We start from the raw sequence: 23,173 nt of genomic DNA, 5'->3' as shown, positions 1-23,173 counted from the left end.
AGAATGAAGTCGTCTTCTACTGCCAGCTGGCCTATACCTTACAGTGCCAAGACTGTATATAAGAACTGCATACACGACGATCAATTTCACAAAATCTTGTCTCGCACAATACACATATACAGATCAACATTTACGCTTCAAAAGTAGTTTTTATCGTAATAAAAAAGATCGTGTTCATACGCGAAATCAAGCAAGCCTTATGTAGGAAAACAGCTGCTGCACAAATCACAGGCGAAGCCAAGTGCTCGATGGCATGCTCGGGCGGTGACACAAGGTGCGCTAGGACTAGTGCCCCTTTCGCACTATTCCTAGTAAACTATAGTCCTAGAAAATAGGACCAGTTTTTACATGCATGCAGCAAGACACTGACACAATGAAGCACGTCGATCTACAACGCCGAATTCAGGGTGGAGCAGGAAAGAATAAAACTCTATTCGAAAGAAAGTTCATGTATCTGGAGCTGGTCGCTTGTCTGTGGCAACCTCTTCTACCCATCCAACGAAAGCTTATTGCAGCTTTTCATCGAGCGCTAAATGACAGAAGATGCACGGCCTGCTTGCTGAGTTGGTGACTCGCCCAGCAGTTACCAGTGCTTCATTTTCTTTTTGCACACTACCTTTAAAAAGAAGATGGCTGAGCTCCCCGGAGTCGTAAATTCCCCCTTGCCCCTTCTTTCCGAAATTTCACGTGCGTGTTCTTGTTCAAATACCTCTAGGTCTCGCGACAAGTGGACAAATGATCCAACAAAAGCCGGATGGTCGCCGCTAACGCTCGCAACCCTGTTCACCGTGATGACTGATGGAAGGTGTCCGTTGGAGCATTACCTCTGGCGGCGTCTGCCGTTCCGCCAAAGCCGACGCGAAAGAGGTCCCGACGAAAAAGCTTTATGGAAGAACGAGCCAGGAACGAAATGCACCTCCAGATGACTTGCTGGATAAATGGCCTAGCAGCCGTGTTATGAAGGGCGTGCATTTTTCTTTGCTGACGAGAAGGGCCGTCGAACTTGCCTTGCTAGAGAGAGCGAGTTCAAAGCGTGATGCTCAATGGAAATGAAACGAAAAAAAAGAAAGTGACGTGACGTTCTCCAAAGATAAGGGCGGCAAATTGGATTTGCGCTTGAATCGCTGCTGTTACTTGCACACGCAATGCACGATACTAAAAGGGCATACATGCAGAGCTTGTCGTTTCGTTTCCACTCATCCACTCTGCTCTGCGCCAAGCTAAACGCTCTTCTGCCGAACATTTTGCTGTTGCTTTACTTGCAATCGCTCTATCTTTTGTTGTTAACTTTCTTAAAGAGGAAATAATGGTCGCTCTAGAATGACTAATGACAGAATGAAATGTTTACTCGCACCAAAAATCTAGGACTGGCGTTGGCCCTCTCGCGAGTTTCACTGTTTTCTGTTATCGAAGTCATATCTGCAATTTCATGAGCTAGCCAGAGTTCTCAACCATCCATTCTGGCGGAAAAGTCATGCTCGTCGACTGCTTTCTCCCAGTACCCATGTGCAAGTGATGTGGCGAATAACAAAAATAAGACAAAAAAGAATGCTGCCCAGAACTACATGTCATCAAGCATATACTGACGCAGTCCACAGAAGGAAGCCTAAAGGGAGAGAAACCCTAAGATAAATTTAGGAAGCTGCTTGCGTAGGTTACATTTGAGAGCACAAAATGCTACGTAGTAGCTGCCACGTTATATAATAAGGAAGCCGATATTTCTACTTCTTTTCCGTTGTGCAAAACCGAGCTCAATTACGAAAGTTAAGGAGAAAATACCCCCACATGGACATAACATGAAGATGGAGCTCTGCGACTCGGTGGGGCAAAATCAACTCCATACATTGACATTTAGAGATGGGCAACAGTACAACATGGAAAGGGGGCTCCGTAGTCAGCCCTATCGATTGATAATGTAGCGACACGCCATCGTCGCCGACTGAATGAGAGGAGGAAGGCATACGAGCCAGGAAGGAAGCGAGACGCCGATGCAGAGCGGCAGGTGCGGCGTACAGCCAGTCAAAAGGTACGCGATCGTTCCAAGCTCATCCCACCACGAATGCTTGTCAACTTTCTCCTGCAGGCTGGCTGCCACTAGCGCTGCGCTACATGGGCGTGCCGCCTAGCGTATCACGCGATAAAAAAAGAAAGTAACAGAGGTAGAAAAGCCATGTAAACACTATGCACATGTGCGGCAGTTCCTATAGAGTGCCCACGGGAAAGTACGAATGTTTTCATGCAGGGTGGAAGGCGTTAGGAGGAGTCTGACAGTTCCGATGGGTGGCACTGAGAACCACGCCGTGGGCGAGGACCCCGACTGTTGCGCGTCACTAGCAGCAGCGAGCAAAGCACAGAGGTTCGTTGAACATGATGCCTGTGAAAGCAGTATGAACAACATGGTCGACGTAACGCCACACCTCACGCGTGGCGGCTTATTGAACCCCGACAACAATATGTCGACAGCGCGACGCATATATTGTGTGAACCACGAGTTGTGCGTTCTGTACAGAACTGGTGCAGCCCCTCTTGAAATGGCGACAATACGAAGTACTAGTAGTAGTAGTAGTAGTAGTAGTAGTAGTAGTAGTAGTAGTAGTAGTAGTAGTAGTAGTAGTAGTAGTAGTAGTAGTAGTAGTAGTAGTGGTGGTGAATGTTATAAAAAATATCACTTAATTCCGTTGTAGATCGAAGAAACAGTGCGCAGTGTTCTGCTGTGGAGGTTCTCAAGAACAAAAGTCTTAAACTCAGGGGAGTTGAAGGTGAAAAAAAAAAGACTTGGACCACAAAGCTCGTACACTTTTTGGTGAGAGCCATGGGCGATGGCTACACTAAATTAGTCAAGTCGATAAAAATACAGCTGTGCGAATAGCAAAATTTTAGGTGTAAGGCGAATCCAAATATTTATTGATATGCGGGGTTTTACGTCCCAAAACCACCGTATGATTATCACAGACGTCGTTGTGGAGGGCTCCGGAAATTTAGACCACCTGGGGCTCTTTAACGTGCACCCGAATCTGAGAACACGGGCCTACAACATTTCCACCTCTATAGAAAATGCAGCCTGCGCAGTTGGGATTTGATCCCGCGATCTGCGGGTCAGCAGCCGAATACCTTAGTCACTAGACCAGCGCTGTGGGGCAATCAAATATTCAAATGTGAGTATGAATCGGTCGACTGTAATTCGAGTGCTTCTCGAATATTTGTATAATGTTTTTCAAATTCTTTGAAGCAAAACTGCAGGCAATAAAAGCTGGAGAAGATTTTTAATCATATTCTCATAAGACAGCGACATGGAGTTTTTTCTTCTGACTAGGTCGTAAAAATACTGACATGGTGACATCTTAGAGTTGCCTTATGAAGAATGAGGCAATGGTGTGGCCGCATTGCATTTGTGTTCATGATTTGGTCAACCAAAGTATTGCCGACAACACTTTACACATTAAAGGAAAAGTTGCTATTTCCTCAACCTCCCATACGCTTTGAACTTCTGTTAAAGCCCAACTGAAGCGGCGGACATTCATGTGATCCCTTTGTGCCCAGGACTTCTAATGTTCCTGGTAGACGTCATCATATAAGAACATCTGAAATTTTAGATGCTCAAAATTTTCGCCTCCTACTTTTTGCTCTTCATGACCAAAGCTCAGGACCCAAATAGCACTAACTGAGCACCCACCTCCCCCACACCTATCATATCCAATAAACTGGCGTTTAATTTAGTAAAGTATTTAAAAGTTTACTATAGCTCCCGTAGCTGAGCTCGGAAGCCAGCTGTGCAGCAATACGAAAACAAACTGAGGTGATGCATTACAAAATCTAATGAGGCCTCTGCCAAGTGCACGTTATTAAATGTATTGAAGACGATAGTCTTTCTTGGGAACCTTCGACGAGAAAATTTTGGTCTGTCTGTCTAATTGTTTGTCCCCTCTAATCAGTACCGGACATTTTAACGGCACCAGCGGTTACCCCAAACGGCTGAACCCATCCGCAGCATCCAATAATGTTGTTCAAGGTTCAGCGTTCATACTTGTGTGATTGTCGATTAAAAAGCAATTATCGCACAAATCAGAAGCACCATAACAACATGTATACGTTCTGCATGTGTGTGTTTAGCTAGAAAACGTATACGTAAATTATTCTAAGGAACGTAGCATTTATCACGCGGCGTTGACCTGCAAGGCTTGCAGGAAAAGGAAAGTGTTTCCTACGCTTTGCTCAGACGACACGGTGGTGGCACCTACCCGTCGCCTTGTGTTCTACACCTTATCACCTCTGAGATGGGCACGCATGAATGTCTCAAAGCCGCGCGTTTTGTTATCCAAGATAATTGCCAGATAGCACTCATGTCTCATGTGTGACGTGACTTGGAGCGCTCGTTCGCCTCCGCTGCACGCTCAAGGCACTCTAACACAGCGCCTCCAGAATACTATAACCCAATTCTCTTGCGCAGAACATCAAAAAAAATTTCTTTACTCTCTACACACGCAAGACTATACCGTCTTTCGACGACATTTGCACATTAACATGCAGATACGGGGTCAATTTTAGTCTTAGAGACTTGAAATATATCGAATAGCAAAATTCTCAGGCGAATCGAATCCAAAAGCGAATACTCCCAAAATATATACGAGATTTGAAATATTTTCACAACGCTACAAAACAAAACAAAACAAAAAAACTATTCAACTGAGCCGCAGTAGCCGGCACGAATTCACCTACTTCAGAAAACCTGCAAACAAGCAATTTAAGACAAAAATGACATTGATTGCGCATATTGTTTGACCAGCTCACTTCTACTTCACTGAAGAAAATGAGGTGTAGGCGTGTTCATTTATTAGTCAACCCCGATTAAGTTTGAAGCGGTGAGTTAATGGGCGTGGATGGTTTTTTTCTCTCTTTATTGGAGTGTCCAACTACGAGTGCGACGAGGAAAGCTAATTATATTCAGCAGGTCGAAGAACGCAAAAATCTGCAAAAAATAAAACGCTATATATATATATATATATATATATATATATATATATATATATATATATATAAGGGAAAGAAGTGTATATTTAAGGGCTCGTCTTTCCGTGTTTTACACAATAATAATGAGATCTAACAGACCATAATGCCAAAGAAAGAATAGGGGAAGTTATTGGCCCAATTGTAATGTAAATGACAAGAAAGAAAAGTGGGTGAAAAGATAACTTGCCGTGGGCAGGATCCGACCCTGCGACCTTCGAATAACGCGTTCGATGCTCTACCACTGAGCTACCACGACAGCTATCCCACCCCAGCCACTTTGTTGGATATCTATGTCAATTTAAACGTGGGAGTGTCAGTCAGCGCCACTAGTAGCCATGGCGGTGAGTGTGGCACACTCTTTATGAGCCTGTTTGGCGTCACGTAGCACGTGAACCTATTACTAACTGGCAGCTGACCAATAGTCCCCCGTATACAACCTAAAGGCACCAAGTCTGACAGTAGGAGGAGGAATAAATGAGGAAGGACAGGGAGGTGACAGTAGGAGACCCTCGTTAATGAATAAGGGAAAGAAGTGTATACTTAAGGGCTCGTTTTTTTGTGTTTTACACAATAATAATGAGATCTAACAGACAATATTGCCAAGGAAGGTATGAGGGAAGTTATTAGGCCAATTGTAATGTAAAGAGAAGAAAGAGAAGTGGGTGAAAAGATAACGTGTCGTGGGCAGGATTTGAACCTGCGACCTTCGAATAACGCGTTTGATGCTCTACCACTGAGCTACCACGACAGCTATCCCCCCAGCCACATTACTGGGTATGTATGTCAATTCAAACGTGGTAGTGTCAGTCAGCGCCATTATATATATATATAGACAGCAAAAAAGAGCCACGAGACTCATCCAAGTATACTTACATGTGCCATGCAATATTTACCGGACTATTTTGTATGGATTTCTTATTTTAAAGAAACACGAAGAATAGTTTGGCAACGTTATCTATCTTAATGCAGAAGAAACAACATTCCGGCTTTCTCGTCCTTTTTTTATGGATGTCACTGAACTGCATCTCTCTGCGACCTCAAATACGTCCGAATTATTCGTACATTGAGTTGCACTCCAACTGAACAACGACGTTCAATCCAAGGGCCTAGAGGCTCGCCCTCTAATTTGGGTGACCACTAATAGACTCTTCGTCCTTTCTGCACAAAGGATAGTCAAAGCTTAGAACTGCCTCGTAGATGGCACGAATGCAAATTTTGGCCACTCGAAACGACCTCGTACATTCGGAGAGGAGAAACTTTCCACCCTTTCTGTGCGACAGAATTCACCATAATTCGATGCAATGCGATGATATTGCTTCAAAAAAAAAGATATTAAAGCGGCTTACGGATAAAGCGCTGCAGTGCCTATAAATATGCTGATGTGAAAACTAGGTCGCGCTGACTGCGAAAGTACTATACTATGAGGATTTAATATGCCTTTTTTGAAATTGAACGGGAAGCTAGTGAATTTCAAATTTTGACTCTTGTATATAGTACAGTGAAAAAAAGTTTTTCTAGGGCACTTCTGTATAACGATGCGAGTGTCTGACACTGCAAATTTACGTTTTGTTATAGGTAAATGATCAGATATATGAAGAAATTCAGCGATGGAAACACAAATAATTGGCGCATCATAAAGAGATACAAGAATGGCAGATTGGGTTAGTGAACAAAACGGGTTAAAAACTAACACATTTCAAATTAGGAAAAAATAGGCATAAGCTGGGAACGTAGCGTGTAGACTAGATAGCCACCGGCCATTTAGGATAACTGAGTAGTTTACAAGAGAAGGCAAATGCGTTAAAGGGAGACAAAAAAAATTATTTCGATATATGAGACTAAAACATTTGTAGGTGTAACGCCGCCGCAGAATGTACAGGGCGTGGTTGGCTGGCGGTGCATGGAAAAGGCATTTACCCTGCAGCAGGCATAGCAAGGATCAATTTGATGATTTTAATGATGATCATTATAATATACAGAACTGCGTCAGCCTCTTAAGACTGACCTAACTGTCGGATTGGCCCATCCTAACAATTCTAACAGTTAGTCAAAGGCCCACAATAATGTTGTATTTATTCAGAATGGAGATCAGTGACATAATTTTTGGTGAGAGCTAGCGGAATTGCTCAAACCTTCGTTAGCACTCGTTCATCCTTGTCAACTTGTTCAGAGCTCTAACGCTTGAGGTGGTACTTTTGGGTAAGCACCAATGCATGATGAAGGAAAAAAATATACGCGCTGAGTGATGCTATAACATTTTTGGTGCACGAGCTTGCCGTCTTTCGCTGTTGTTGGGGTTCGTATCGCAAAGCTTGAACATTGGATAGGAAATCGTACAGCTATCTAGAGGTGAGACGAAAATGTAAACTTCAACGCACGGGTAACACGACAGACATATATAATGTTTGAACATGCAAAGCTTTGTTTATACGGTTTAACAGCTCAACGTTACTAGAAGCTGGTAACGTTGATATAAGTTTCTTACAGGCTATATATCACAGGAAATAAACACATTTATGTGTCTTCTGTGAAAAAGAAGCAAATGAAAAATGTCTTTTCTTTTGAATATTTCGTTATACCAGCTTACATGTCACAAAATTTTAACACATGAGTATGTAAACCAAGCAGTGCCGCTACAGTCCCGAATTTTCCACACTCTTTAGGGCTAGTTTAGCTTTTTTCCGCATTACGCAATTGTGCCAGCGCAACAAACGCGCTTTTATCATTGGTCACAACGCCATCAGTGGCGTTAGAGCAAAGTACGTTGAAGTATTTTATTGGACATGTGAAGCAAGATTTTTTTAAAAAAAAGAAAAAAAGAGGTGCCCCGGAGTGGCAAACTGCTAAGGGGGATGCTAAAGTATCTTTCACTCACTGTCATAGTTGCTTTCAAAATTTACTATACAAGAAGGTTACTTCACCAGGCAACGGTATAAACAAAGGTTTCTTGCATTCACGCCTAATAATTTATGGCTGGGCAATAACCATCCTGGTAATAATCTGGCTAGGTCATACAATGTTATACATTACTTTATTATGCACCATTATAGTGCTAGGAGACGTTCAGAAATGAGCACCACACACACACACACACACACACACACACACACACACACACACACACACACATATATATATATATATATATATATATATATATATATATATATATATATTGAGATCGAAGAGACAATATTGCCAATGAGTGTATAGGGGAAGTTATTAGAACCAATGTAATATAAATAAGAAGAAAAAAAAGTGGGTGAAAAGATAACTTGCCGAGAGCAGGAAACAAACCTACGACCTTTGAGTAACGCGTTCGATGCTCTAGTCACTGAGCTATCACGGCGGCTATCCCTCCAGCCACTTTATTGGTTTTATATTTTATCTTTTCACCCACTTTTCTTTCTTCTTATTTACAATACATTGCTTCTAATAACTTCCCCTTTACATTCCTTTGCATTATTGTCTGTTAGATCTCATAATGTTGTGTCAAAACACTAAAAAACGAGCCCTTAGGTATACACTTCTTTCTTATTTCCCTTCTCTCTCTCTCTTATATATATATATATATATATATATATATATATATATATATAACATTAAAGAAAGCTAGCCGGCGCCAATTATTACTAAGGCTGGTAATTTATTTTTTTTTTTGAAGTTCACTTAGTAAACTTTAATACGGAGGAGCCGCGCTTCGGCTGCGGCCAATAAAAGTAGTTGTAAAGCGCACCACACGCAAAAGAACTTCAATGTCAGGAACACGACCAACGGCGCGTATCTATCACCATGGTAATCGAACTTGCTTGCGTTTTTTATTAAAGCGCACCTGACGGTAAGTGCTGAATGGTGTAGAGTGCCGAACACATCCTGAGCTTTTCTTTTTGATACGGCTGCTACACAAACCGGGAGAGTAAAAGCTTTATTCCCCCTGGAGTAAGTGTTGCGGCCACAAAACGGCAACTGCGAAATACCGTTTTTATTTGCATTCCAACCGAGCTGGACCGAACGAATTGTGTTTATGTGAATGTTCAGATTTACAACATTGGGCCATAATTCACATCGTAATATTGAGTCAGCAGTACTTAACTATTGCAGACTTATTATTTTGACGATGTCATTGTACTAAGGGCAGAAATCGCGGCATTGTTGGAAGTTTCATTCCTCCACTGGTCGTATGAGGTGACGTTGCTAATGACTGCTATTTCTATCGGAGTGTTTTATACTGTACGGCTCATGTTCTAGACCACCTGGTATTTTATGGTGGCTTTTATTGCTCTAAGCCAACCCATTTGTGCTGCAATAGGAGTGCCATATACCTTCCTGTGCTGGAATTGTGTCACGTATCACAAATGCGGACATTTTCACTTCATTGCCTCTCTGTGCTTCCTGATGTCTTCTTCGTGACTTTATGGTGGAGCCTAGGTGTTTTAAGTATATTGGGTGACATTTTTTTTTGTTGGAAATTAAGCCAAGGGTACAGAGTCAAACTGCGTGAGCACTACCGCAATTGAATACTGTCCCCTGGTCATGTTCATCAATTTACAAAAAAAGGAAAAAGAAAAGCGAAAAAAATCAATTTTCTTAAATAAGCTTTGAGTGGTCAGACGCCACACATCGCAGGGGGATGTTTGTAATTGTTTCACTATATAGGTTTTAAGTTTATGTTCTTGCACATGTGGGAAAGTCGCGCATGTTATGTGTGCATTTGGCGCTAAAAACATCTTCAAGTTAAGGTTCTCATTCTATCTATTTTGTCAACTCGCCTTAGGAAGCTGCGACGAGCCTCCTCCTCAAATGGTCGGCTAAGCTGGTAAATGAAATGTTGCGCCACGCCTATGCAGCGCAGCTAACACTTTCCACAGTGCCAAAATATTCGCGCCAAAAAGAGGAGTACTTCACATGTGCATACCATCACGCCCAGTAGCTTTTCGTTCATTGCCACAACGCGTCGTACGCTAGCGTAGCATCTTCTCCACATGGGGAAACGGAGGCTCACCAAGGGCACAGTATTCAAGACTACATCTCAGAATGCTGTCATGATGCCTGTTGTGCTGCGACACTGCCAAGCAGTACACAACTCCCTGGAAGAGCTGGCAACGCACTTTTATATTGTTTTGCATTTAAGATGAGCCACGATGCATTGGCAAAACTCTTTAAACTTCCCGGTGATCGTTTTGACACACTGGGCGCATATACTTGCCCTCTACTGGCCCTAAATTATCGGATGAAAAGTGATTCAATGTCATGCTATTCAATTAAGGAGACGAGCTCTTACGCATCTATTCGGGTGTCAATCTCATATGCGTCTATTCTGGAGGCATAATAAATTAAAATCTCCTTCTAAGGCACGACACCCATCTTCTCAGAGAATCGTTCAAGGTCGGCTTTGTGGTATCTACGGTGGACTAACTGGCTTGCACGGGACCTCCGCAATCGTCTTCTCTAGACCTAAAAAAATGGTTTCAGTATCATAATCATAACGCGCTCTAAAAACTACCACGTTTTAATACAACTAGTCGCTTTTTTTAGTAACGCGAGTACCCTGTGATATTTCTCCTCTTTCAAGCACTTCTGGGGCACCTCATACTTTAGGTGAATATTCAGAAGACGTAATTGCATTAAAAAAATTAATGTATTGCAGAAAACCAAGTCGGTTCTCTAGAAAAAAGATGTCCCCACTCTATTTTCGATTTCGTGTCGATTGCGAAGTTCATCAAGAAAAAAGCGCGGGGTGGGGGTGGAGCGTTGCGGCGAATTTCGCAACCCTCCCCCTAATACAGAACTCGGCGCGCACCTTTCTTTAAAGCCAGTCTTAACATCGTATTCTACGCATCACTCAATAACAGTCTCAGGAATTGCTTTTTTACTTTTAAACTATGTTACGTACATGTTATCGTTTGTATCTGTTCTTTCGAGGAAGGAGATTTCAGCATAGGTGTATTTCCTTCTGTTGTGAGGCGGATCTTTGGGATATATGGGGTTCAAGGTTGTTTTTATCTCTGTTTGCAAATAGATTATGTCCGCTCATCGTGCTGTATCCTTGAGCATACACGTTCTTCCCACAGAGAAAATGCGTGTTCCAAGTAGGGCGCTAGAAACAGCACATTCGTCCCGAGTAAGGCTTGCACATTGTCTGTTATGTCAGCCCAACCCGTTCGATTTTTTTATGGGTTAGTGGCGGGGTTATTTACACAAAAATTGTTTCACTTCAAATTTTCTTCGCTATGGAAAGATACCACACTTGAACAGTACGTCAACAAATAAGGTACATAAGGTTTTATTAGGGCTGGAGCATTCGGGTAATCAGAAAAAGTAACCTGATGTCATAAATGAAAAACAGGACCTTGCGTGTACAGTAATAGTGCCGCAGCTGATAAAAAATGATAACGAGCTAGACGTCATCCACAAATATTTCTTTATTCAAAGAACGGTTGCTTTACCAACGGTGGTGCTCAAGCCGAGCATTGTTCCTTCATGCGCGAACAGACACGGTGATCATGAATGGACGCCTGCTTTCTCCTTGATTTTTTGCTTCGCTACCAAAGCATGTGTGGCGGTTTGACGAACGTGGGATGCAATGACTCTCATGGCTAAGAGAACGAGGGCGGAAAGAGAAAGGCAGAAGGAAACAGAAGAAACATACTATTGGCACCGGTTTATTATTACTATTTTTTGCGAAGCGTGATTTAAGTTCGCGGCGTTCCCGCGATCATAAAAAAACGTATATGAACAACTCGGCTGTCCTTGCATGCTAGCTAAGCTTAGAGTAGCCCTGCACAGTAAAGCATATAAAGAGCTGCGAAAGGGTAGCGAGTGTAAGAAAGAGGGGACTGGAAGAGAGTAAAGCATAACACAGAGCAAATTCGAAATAGATAGAGAGAGGAAGAAGTGCAGAAAGAAAGAAAAAAAAATAAGATAGGATTGAAAAAAGAGAGAGCAAGGATATGAGACATAGAAAGAAAGAGAGAGCAAGTATTCTCCAAGGCAATCAAGTATTCCAACTAAGATCTTTGATGCTTTTATTTAAAAGTGGCGTGAATGTGAAGCCAAATACTTGGAAGCCTGTCACGTTCTAAGCGATTAACTCTAACGAAGGCCGTCCCTCCCGCCAAAACTTTACTAAAGATTGTGTTCTGACTGTTGGCCGTTCTGTTTTTCAACTTTAGCTTCCACCAAATTCGGTTCTTGCCCACGAAAATTTATCTCTGGGTTCACTTTTCTTTCTTCCCACTTACAATATACACCTATTCCAAATAAGATCCCCTACACTTTCGTTTGCATGATTGTCTGTTAGATCTCATAATCATATTGTGTCTAACAAAGAAAACTAGCCGATAAATATATACTTCTTTTCTTTATTCATAACGTGGGTCTCGTTTTGGCAGTCTTGGTGCCTTCAGGTAGTACTCGAGGGATTATTCGTCAGCCGCGAGCGCGTAATAAGTTCCCGTGCTACGTGACACTATACAGGGTGATAAACAGGATGTCACACTCTCCGCCATCGCTACTAGTTGCACTGATACGCCCCCGTTTAATGCACACACATACTCCATAAAATGAACAGACGGGGGGTTGAGGGGATAGTCGTTGTGGTAGCTCATTTGGTAGAGAATCGGACGCGTTATTCGAAGGTAAAATTGCGCTTTTTGTCTGTGCCCACGACCTGTTATTTTTCCGTCCACATGCTATTCTTCACATATAAACTACAGTTACTTCTAATAACATCCCGTATACACTCTCTGGCATATTTGTTTGTTAAACTCAGTAAAATTGCCTTATATATATATATATATATATATATATATATATATATATATATATATTGTTGACAGTAGCAGCATGGGAGTTTCGACGGCGTTTTAGGCCGAATCGCCTGATCAACCCTTCGAACGAAGACGACGCTCTTCGTGATGATGATTATATACAGATGAAGAAGATGAACGTCAAACGTTGTCAATATTGTGCTTACACTAATTTCCCCCTCGCGCGGAAGCGGCCAATTAGGCCGCCGTTTATGACGGTGGTGTACGGCGCACGAATGGTTTCAAGCGCGACACGTGAACAACCTCCGTACCACGAAAACAGCCGTCGGAAGACATGACAACAGGGGTTACTCGATAGTTAACAGGAGACGTCTGCTCGACTATAGCGTAGGGGTCGATGAAACGTGAGTGAAGCTTATCACACCGGCTTGGAACCCAAGTTGGGGTCCACAACCGTACTTCATCTCCAGTATTGAAATGAACTACGCGGTGGACGCCATCGTAGCGAGTCTTCCGCTCTTGTTGGCTTGCCTGTGTATTGAGGTGGGTGCGTCGGCGACAATCGGCCAGGCGAGAGATTAAGTGCTCCCTCGATGATGATGACGAGTTCACAGGGACGTCAAAAAAGGAGATGTCGAGCGGTGATGTTGGTTGACGGCCATAGACGAGAAACATTTGGGAATAGCCCGTGGTGCGCTGCGTAGCGGTATTGTACGCAAAAGTCACGAATGGCTGGATGGTATCCCAGTTGGTGTGGTCGGCGTTGATATACATAGACATCATGTGGGTCAAAGTTCGATGGAAGCACTCTGTGAGGCCGTTAGTCTGGGGATGGCAGTTGGATGTCGTCTTATGAATCGTATTACATGCGTAGAGGACTTGTTCGAGTAGTTTCGAGAGAAACACCTTGCCGCAATCGCTCAATAAGATGCGTGGTGCACCATGTCTTAGAAAGATTGCCTCCAGAAAAAATGTGGCAATGTCCTCTGCTGATCCTGAAGGAAGTGCAACTGTTTCGGCGTACCTTCTTAAGTGGTCAACTGCTGTGACAATCCAGCGCTTGCCGCTAAATGATATTGGTAGCGGTCCGTAGAGGTCAATGACAATGACATCGAAGGGAGCGTCAGGACACGGAAGAGGCTGTAGAAGACCGGCCGGGGAGGAAGTGGGTCACTTGCGGCGTTGGCATAGCGAGCATGACGCAACATATCGCGCAACGCAGTTGGAAAGGCCAGGCCAGGCAAAACGACTGCGGATGCGTTCATAGGTTTTTTGAAAACCGAGATGAACAGCCTTGGGGTCATCGGGAAACGCCTCCAAAATCTGCGCCCTTAGGAAACGAGGAGCAACAGGAACCCAGCGCTGTCCTTCGGGGTGGAAGTCAAAGCTGTAAAAGATTGAGTTTTCAGTCTTGAAATTCCGCAGCTGTTGATGGGCGTGGGCGTTGGGAGGACGAGAGGAGCCTTGAAGGCGCTGCATTATAGAGCGACAGTACGTGTCGCTGCGTTGGTGGGATGCACACGTCTCGTTGCTGAAGGTAGAAAGAAAATCGACAGCGGCGAGTGAATGAACTGACGGAGACATTTTGATGGGTTCACTCACAGTTGGCGACAGGCCAGAAGTATCTGATGGGGATTGTAAAGGACAGCGGCTAAGGGCATCGGCATCGTTGTGTTTCTTGCCGGAATTGTAGATAACGTCAAACCCGTATTCATGGAGACGAAGTATCCAGCGACCGAGACGTCCAGACGAATTCTTCAACGCCGACAACCAGCACAAAGCGTGGTGGTCAGTGACGACGGTAAAGTGGCGCCCGTGTAGATATTGTCACGGGGTCGTGACGTGGCCGAAGACAGGAGACTTCGTGTTGAGATTTAACTGTTTATTTGGGCGAACCTGTGCCCGGTAAACGGAGTCTAATTACAGCAGCAGTCTCGCACAGATAGCAGTCTCGGACTGAGAGCGGCGAACGGAGCGTCGGCCTTCGATCAACAACTGACAAGCGGCAAAGCGCATCGGCATTTATACTCTTCACGTCGAAAGTTCTAGCGTTATAGCTGGCGGTGGCGTAGGTTCCAGAACAATCTGTACCGTTCGCACAGAGGGCGTGATCTTATCGAAATGATCTACTACAGTCCGGAACCTTCTCGAAAACTGCAGGTGCGGTTTGCGCTGAGAATCGTGTGGTGTTTTGGGACGATAACAAAAACTTGGAAAATGGGACGTGGCATTGCTCCCCTCTGAAAAAGGGCATCGTCCCGATGCTTTAACTAAAGATGAAAGTACAATAATAATGCAAGAAAGTACAGTGAATAAATTACGATACAACAATAATACAAAAAAAACACTGGTTCAGTTTGTTAACGCGCATGAAACGGCTTGAGGCGCGCGACATGGACTACTTCAGGTCGTGATCGGCGTCGTTGAGAGTTCGTGATGCCGTCGGGGACAACCTCGTAATCAAGTGGGCCGAGACGTCGAACCACCCTGTACGGTCCGAAGTACCGTCGCAGAAGCTTTTCACTTAGTCCACGTCGGCGTATCGGCGTCCACACCCAAACACGTTCACCGGGCTGGTATTCCACGAAGCGTCGTCGAAGGTTGTAATGGTGGCTGTCGGTCGTCTGCTGATTCTTGATACGCAGACGCGCAAGTTGTCGGGCTTCTTCGGCTCGTTGAAGGTACTCGCTCACATCGAGGTTTCCTTCGTCGGTGACGTTGGGTAACATGGCATCGAGCGTCGTTGCCGGGCTCCTTCCGTAGACCAATTTGTATGGAGATATCTGCGTCGTCTCCTGCACCGCCGTGTTGTATGCGAAGGTCCCATACGAAAGAATGGCGTCCCACGTCTTGTGTTCGACATCGACGTACATTGACAGCATGTCGGCGATCGTCTTGTTAAGCCGCTCGGTGAGGCCGTTGGTCTGTGGGTGGCACGCTGTCGTCCGGCGGTGGTTTGTTTGGCTGTATGCCAAGATCGCTTGAGTTAAGTCGGCAGTGAATGCCGTTCCTCTGTCGGTGATAAGGACCTCCGGGGCGCCGTGACGTAGGATGATATTTTCGACGAAGAACTTAGCTACCTCGGATGCACTGCCTTTTGGCAGGGCTTGTGTCTTGGCGTAGCAGGTGAGGTAGTCGGTAGCTACCACGATCCACTTGTTTCCGAATAGCCGACGTCGGGAACGGCCCCAGTAGGTCCATACCAATCTGCTGGAAAGGTCGGCAAGGTGGATCAATTGGCTGCAGAAGTCCCGCTGGCCTTGTCGGCGGTGTCTTGCGTCGCTGACAGTCCCGGCATGTTCTCACATAACGAGTGACGTCGGTGGTAAGACGTGGCCAGTAGTACCTCTCTTGTATTCTCGCGAGCGTGCGAGAAACACCGAGGTGCCCTGCCGTCGGATTGTCGTGCAGGGCCTGCAGGAGTTCTGGTCGCAGAGCTGAAGGCACCACAAGGAGGTACTTAGCTCGAAGTGGTGAAAAGTTTTTCTTTTGTAGAAGACCATTTCGTAGAAAGAACGACGCAAGTGCGCGCTTGAATGCCTTCGGGACTTCGGCGGTCCTGCCTTCGAGGTATTCTATTAGGGCCTTAAGTTCCGGGTCGGCCCTTTGTCGTTGAGCGAAGTCGTCGGTAGTTATCGTTCCTAAGAAGTAGTCGTCATCCGGGTCGTCGGGTAGCGGTTGGTCGACAGGCGCACGAGAGAGACAGTCGGCACCGGAGTGTTTTTTGCCGGACTTGTAAACGACAGTAATGTCATATTCTTGAAGTCTCAGGCCCCATCGTGCGAGGCGACCCGAAGGGTCCTTCAAGGTGGCTAGCCAACACAATGCGTGGTGGTCGCTGACAACTTTGAAGGGCCTGCCGTAGAGGTAGGGGCGAAATTTCGACGTAGCCCAGATGATGCCGAGGCACTCCTTTTCTGTTGTGGAATAATTTGCTTCTGCTTTGGATAGCGATCGGCTGGCGTAACTAATAACCCTTTCAAGTCCATCAGCCCTCTGCACAAGAACGGCGCCAAGACCTACGCTGCTTGCGTCAGTATGTATTTCTGTCTCGGCAAATTCGTCGAAATGGGCAAGTAACGGAGGCGTCTGGAGGCGACGTTTAAGCTCCTGGAAAGCGTGTTCCTGCGGCGTTTCCTACTTCAACTCCACGTCGGCGTTGGTAAGGTTAGCGAGAGGATCGGCGATGCGGGCGAAGTTTTTCACGAACCCCCTATAATAAGCACACAGGCCGAGAAATCGGCGCACGTCTTTCTTGTCAGTGGGCGGCGGGAAGTAGGTGATGGCGGCTGTTTTCCGTGGATCGGGACGAACTCCAGACTTGCTGATAACGTGCCCCAGAAACAAGAGCTCCTCATACGCAAATCTGCACTTTTCTGGCTTCAGTGTGAGTCCGGAAGTCTTGATGGCTTGAAGTACAGCTTCAAGGCGCCGAAGATGCTCGTCGAAACTCGAGGAAAACACGACGACGTCATCCAAGTACACAAGGCAAGTCTGCCACTTCAATCCTGCCAGTACTGTATCCATAACGCGTTGAAAAGTTGCAGGCGCTGAGCAAAGGCTGAAGGGCATCACCTTAAACTCGAAGAGGCCGTTTGGTATTATAAACGCCGTCTTCTCTCGGTCTCTTTTGTCGACTTCGATTTGCCAATAGCCAGTCTTGAGGTCCATTGACGAGAAGTACTTGGCGTTATGGAGCCGATCAAGTGCGTCGTCTATTCGTGGGAGAGGATACGCGTCCTTTCTTGTGATTTTGTTCAGGCGGCGATAATCGACGCAGAAACGTAGGGTCCCATTCTTTTTCTTCACTAACACCACGGGGGATGCCCATGGACTCTTGGACGGCTGGATAATGTCATCCCGCAGCATTTCATCAACTTGTCTTTTCATGGCCTCACGTTCTCGCGTCGAAACCATGTATGGACTCTGACGAAGTGGTCTGGCATTTTCTTCGGTTATGATGCGATGTTTCGTGCTTGGGGTCTGCTGAATTTCCGATGACGACGAAAAGCAATCTTCGTATTGCAGGAGCAGGGCCTTGAGCTGTTCTTGCTTATCGTTCGGAAGTCTGGGATTGACGTCGAAAGCTATGGGAGGGGCTTGGTTCCTCTGAGCAGCTGCGCAGAATCGGCGAGGGCGAAAGCACTGGTGGCTTCGACAATTTCTTCGATGTATGCGACCGTTGTTCCTTTGTTCACATGTTTGTACTCATTGCTGAAATTCGTGAGCGTTACCGGTGCTTTGCCTCCCCGCAGCTCTGCAATTCCTTTTGCGACGCAAATATTTCGGATGACCAACAGATGCTGACTACCTTCAACGACGCCTTCCAAGTCAGGTGATTTAGGAGCGCCGACTGAAATAATGACGCTTGAGCGAGGTGGAATGGTGACTTGTTCTTCCAGCACATTCAACGCACGGTGTCCTGACGGCGTGCGCGGCGGTAGTGCTTCTTCTGTTGATAACGTTATCGACTTTGTTTTTAGGTTGATGACAGCACCATCGAGGCATAAGTAGTCCATGCCAAGGGTGACATCTCTCGAGCAACGCTGTAGGACTACGAAGTCTGTAGGATAAATACGGCCGTTAATGGTGACTCTCGCTGTGCAGATTCCTGCAGGCTTTACGAGATGACCTCCGGCTGTGCGGATTTCAGGGCCTTTCCAAGCTGTCCTAACTTCGTTTAACTTCGCGGCGAACGACCCACTGATGACAGAATAGTCGGCTCCAGTATCGACGAGAGCGGTCACACTGCGGCCGTCGATAGGAACGTCGAGGTCGCTAGTTCGCCGTCTCGCACTTCAGTTAGGGCGTGGCGTCGGGTTACGGCTGCGTCGGCTTGTTCCGCTGCATCAATGTTGCGTCGTCAGGCCACCTTCGGTAAGTGAGCTTTCGCCGTCAGGGCTTTGCCTGTTTGGCGTTGTGTTCGGAAAGCTCCGTCGCAGCGTCATTGTCGTCGGAGGATCTTCGGTAGTTCGTCGCACAGCAACCGCACCTCCACCGGTTGCTGCCCTTAGTTTCCCGGATACGGGCTAGGAGACCGGCCCCGCGTTGGGCCAGAGTACTGCCGGGGGTGCGGTGACGTGCAGCGGCTGGGCGACGGCGAACGCGAAGGGCTTCGTGGTGTTCACCGAGTTCCTGTCAGGCAGTCGGCGATGTCACGTGGTCGTTCTCCTGGCTGTGGACGCGGTGCATTGACGGCGAAGCCACGCAGTCCCATCTGTCGGTACTGGCAACGACGGTATGTGTGTCCGGCCTCGCCGCAGTGGTAGCAGAGCGGGCGATGGTCAGGGGTGCGCCAGACGTCAGTCTTCCTCGGTGCACTGCGCTGGGCCGCTGGCGAACGGTATGACGTCGGTGGGGGTGGTGGCGGTGGTGGCGTCTGTCGACGGAAGTGCGATAGGGCGGCGTTTTGGCGTGGACGGGGAGGAGCGTTGTGGCGCAGTGCAGCGGCGTAGCTCATAGCTTCCGGCTCGGGCAGTGGTGCGTGGGGAATTAGAAGTGATTGCCGAACTTCTTCTCGCACAATGTCGGTGATTGAATCCACTTGAGGCTGCGCCGAAGGCAACAGCTTGCGTAGCTCTTCCCGCACGATCGCTCGGATTGTTTCACGCAGGTCTCCGGAGTTACTGGCTTGAGCAGCAGCGCAGTCTGCAGTCAGGCGACGATTATACTGTCTGGTGCGCATGTCCAGGGTCCTTTTGATAGTGGTCGCTTTGGCTACAAATTCTTGGACGGTTTTTGGTGGGTTTCTCATCAGTCCCACGAAGAGCTCCTGTTTGACTCCTCGCATGAGGAAACGAACTTTTTTCTCCTCAGGCATGTCTGGGTCAGCGTGACGAAATAGTCGGGTCATTTTCTCTGTGAAAATGGCGACATTTTCATTTGGTAGCTGAACCCGGGTCTCTAATAAAGCAGCGGCCCTCTCTTTGCGAGTGACGCTCGCGAATGTTTGCAGGAATGTGCCGCAGAAAACATCCCACGTTGGGAGCGTGGACTCTCGATTTTCGAGCCAGGTCCTTGCGATGTCTTCCAAATAGAAGAACACACGACGCAGCTTTTCGTCATGGTCGCAGTGGTTGAGGGCAGCCACACGTTCGTATGTTTCTAGCAAGGACTCCGGGTCTTCGAACGATGACACATGGAAAATTGGTGGTTCCCTGGGTTGATGCATGACCATCGTGAGCTGGGATGCTGCGGTTGTCATTGTCGCTGCAGTCGCGGTCATGGCCTTGGTCTTCCGCGCCTTGTCTTGTAGAAGCCCGTACTCCGGTGGTAGCCCTTGCTTTCGGCGGCTTGTTCGCTGCTCCTGGTTGGCGTCGGTGTCTTCTCCGCGACGTGGGCTGGGTTCACGGCTTGACGGGGGCATCCAGTACATTAACGAAGCAGCACCTCCACCAGATGTCACAGGGTTGTGACGTGGCCGAAGACAGGAGACTTCGTGTTGAGATTTAGCTGTTTATTTGAGCGAACCTGTGCCCGGTAAACGGAAAGTCTAATTACAGCAGCAGTCTCGCACAGATAGCAGTCTCGGACTGATAGCGGCGAACGGAGCGTCGGCCTTCGATCAACAACTGACAAGCGGCGAAGCACGTCGGCATTTATACTTTTGCCGTCAAATGTTCTAGCGTTATCGCTGGCGGTGGCGTAGGTTCCAGAACAATCTGTACCGTTCGCACATTGGGCGTGATCTTATCGAAATGATCTACTACAGTCCGGAACCTTCTCGAAAACTGCAGGCGTGGTTTGCGCTGAGAATCGTGTGGTGTTTTGGGACGATAACAAAAACTTGGAAAATGGGACGTGGCAATATGGTAGAAACTTCTGGATGGCCTAGACAACTGCGAGACACTCCTGCTCGGTGATGGTTCAGTTTTTCTCTGCTGCTGTGAGGGTGCAACTAGCGTATGCGATCATACGTTCGTAATAACGCTCTGTTCGTTGCAAAAGTACAGCGCCGAGTCCGTGTCCGCTGGCATCAGTATAGAGGGGAGTGGGAGTGGCGTTATCAAAATGACAAAGCGCTTGCTCAGACGTGAGGGCACGTTTCAAGGTGTTAAAAGCCAATTGGCATTCGTACGACCATACGTATGACGCTCCCAAAGAAAGGAGTTGGTGAAGTGGCGCAGCAATGGTGGCGAAGTCTCGTATAAAGCGCCGGAAGTACGACGCAAGGCCAAGAAAGCTTCGGAGCTTTTTGACGCGTGGAGACACCGGGAAGTGAAGAACGGTGGTGATCTTGTCGGGATCAGGCCGGATTCCATCATTGCTGACGAGATGTCCGAGTACTTTAATACTTTTGCTAGCAAAGTGGCACTTCTTGGTGTTGAGCTGAAGGCCAGCAGCTGCGAGACACGTCAGAACTTCATCTAGGCGCTGCAAGTGCTGTTCGAATGTTGAAGAAAATATGACGATGTCGTCAAGGTAACATAAGCATGTTTTCCACTTAAGGCCCGCAATACAGTGTCTATCAGTCGTTCAAACGTTGCTAGCGCATTGCAGAGGCCGAAAGGCATGACATTAAATTCGTAAAGTCCGTCGGGTGTGGCAAAGGCAGCTTTTTTCTTGTCATCCTTGTGCATTGGAATTTGCCAATCACCGGAGCGTAGGTAAAGGCTCAAAAATATTCCGCTCCTTGTAAGCAATCTAAGGCATCATCAACGCGAGGCAAGGCATATACGTATTTTCTGGTTACTTTGTTTAATGCGCGTTAGTCAACGCAGAATCACTCCGAACCGTCTTTTTTTCGTACGAGGACGACAGGTGACGACCACGGGCTTGAGGAGGAGCGGATAATATTTTGCTTGAGCATATTAGCAACGTGCTTGTCGATGATCTTGCGTTCGCTGGAAGAAACACGGTATTGTCGACGACGGACAATAGAAGTTCCGTCGGTGTGTTTGCGATGAGCCACCGTAGAAGTCTGGCTTAGAGCAGTGGAATGTACGTCGAAAGAAAATTTATGCTTAGACAACAACGCAAGTAGTTCATCTGCTTGCGGGGGAGTGAGATCCGTACTGATGGCATTAACGAGAGCCGTAGTAGATAGAGCATCTGTTGGTATTGAACGTGATTCTACCAGACTGGTATCCGAAGCCACTGCAGAGATAGGTTGTGTGTCCACGCTGGAAACTACAACAGGGCCCTTGGTCAGCAGAATCGGCTCATTGGCGATATTCAGTACTGCGAGAAATGCGGTGCCGTTGGAGAAGCAGACAAGACTCGATGAAAGTGCACTCTTTCTGGATAGACAACGGGCTGATGGACTGACTAGGACGTCACCGTGGTCAATGAAGTCAGACATAACCGTGATAACGTGCTCGTGGTTAGGTGGCACAAGGGAGTCATTGGCTGTTCGTAGCCGGTCACGTGATGATTTCGGGGAAATATCATTCGTCTCTCGCATATGTATGAGTCGTTGTCACAAGCGATGGAAGCAGCAGCATCAAAAAGAATGACCCATCCTAAAATAAGCATAAAAGCACAAGAAGCCAGCACGGCAAACTGAATATGATGCCGAATCCCGTCAAAGAAAACTCTAACGGTGCACTGTGCTGATGGCCGTATCGGCGAGTCATTTGCGCTACGTAAGAGTGTGCCCGTATAAGGTGTGGTAACCTTACGTAGACGAGTAAACAAATCCGCATGAATAACAGAAATAGCAGCCCCCGTGTCCACCAATGTCTGAACTGGTACCCCTTCAGCATACACTAATAACAAGGTCGCGGGGCCCACTGGAGGTCTTGGGGTTTGCTCGAGCGATGCAGCTTTCCCTCCAAAAACTGCACGAGCTAGTTTTCCGAGTGGTAGTCAGAAGTAGGTACAGCCGGTCTCAGAGGAGATGTTGAGCGTCGCAGAGGTGCAAGGGACCAGCGGCGTCTGGCATAGCAGGGGCGAGGTGCGGCGAGTCGAGAAGTCGGAGAGAAGGAACGTGTCGTAGGGCGTCGCTGGTACTGGTTCGGGGATGGCTCCGAATCCCTTTTGTAAACATTGTATCCACGGCGTTCGTCCTGTTGGCGCTTGCGGCAAAATCGTGAAATATGACCCCGAATGCCACAATAGTAACATATTGGGCGAGGCGAGCGCCAGGGGGCGTAGTGCGCTAGAGCTGTCACAGGCGCTGGTAATGGCGCTGGGACAGGCGAGTGTGGTGCAAATGTGGCTACGTTGGACTGCTCAGGAACGGGATGCGCGTGCTGAACCAAGACAGGTGGCATGGCAGCGACTTGCGCATACGTCATGGGTGGTGTTGGTGGTGCCGTAGTGTTCGATGGGAGAGCACCAGCCATAGATGAGAGCTCCTCTTTGATGATGTCGCGCGGACCAGCAGATTGAGAGTGAGGCCGATGGGCGGGTGCACATGACAACTCTTGCGCTTGAAGTTCCTCGCGAATCAGAGT

This window comes from Rhipicephalus microplus, unplaced genomic scaffold (genome assembly GCF_043290135.1).
Source record: "Rhipicephalus microplus isolate Deutch F79 unplaced genomic scaffold, USDA_Rmic scaffold_15, whole genome shotgun sequence".
Taxonomy (NCBI): Eukaryota; Metazoa; Arthropoda; class Arachnida; order Ixodida; family Ixodidae; genus Rhipicephalus; species Rhipicephalus microplus.
Note: the sequence above shows the minus strand (reverse complement) of the source record.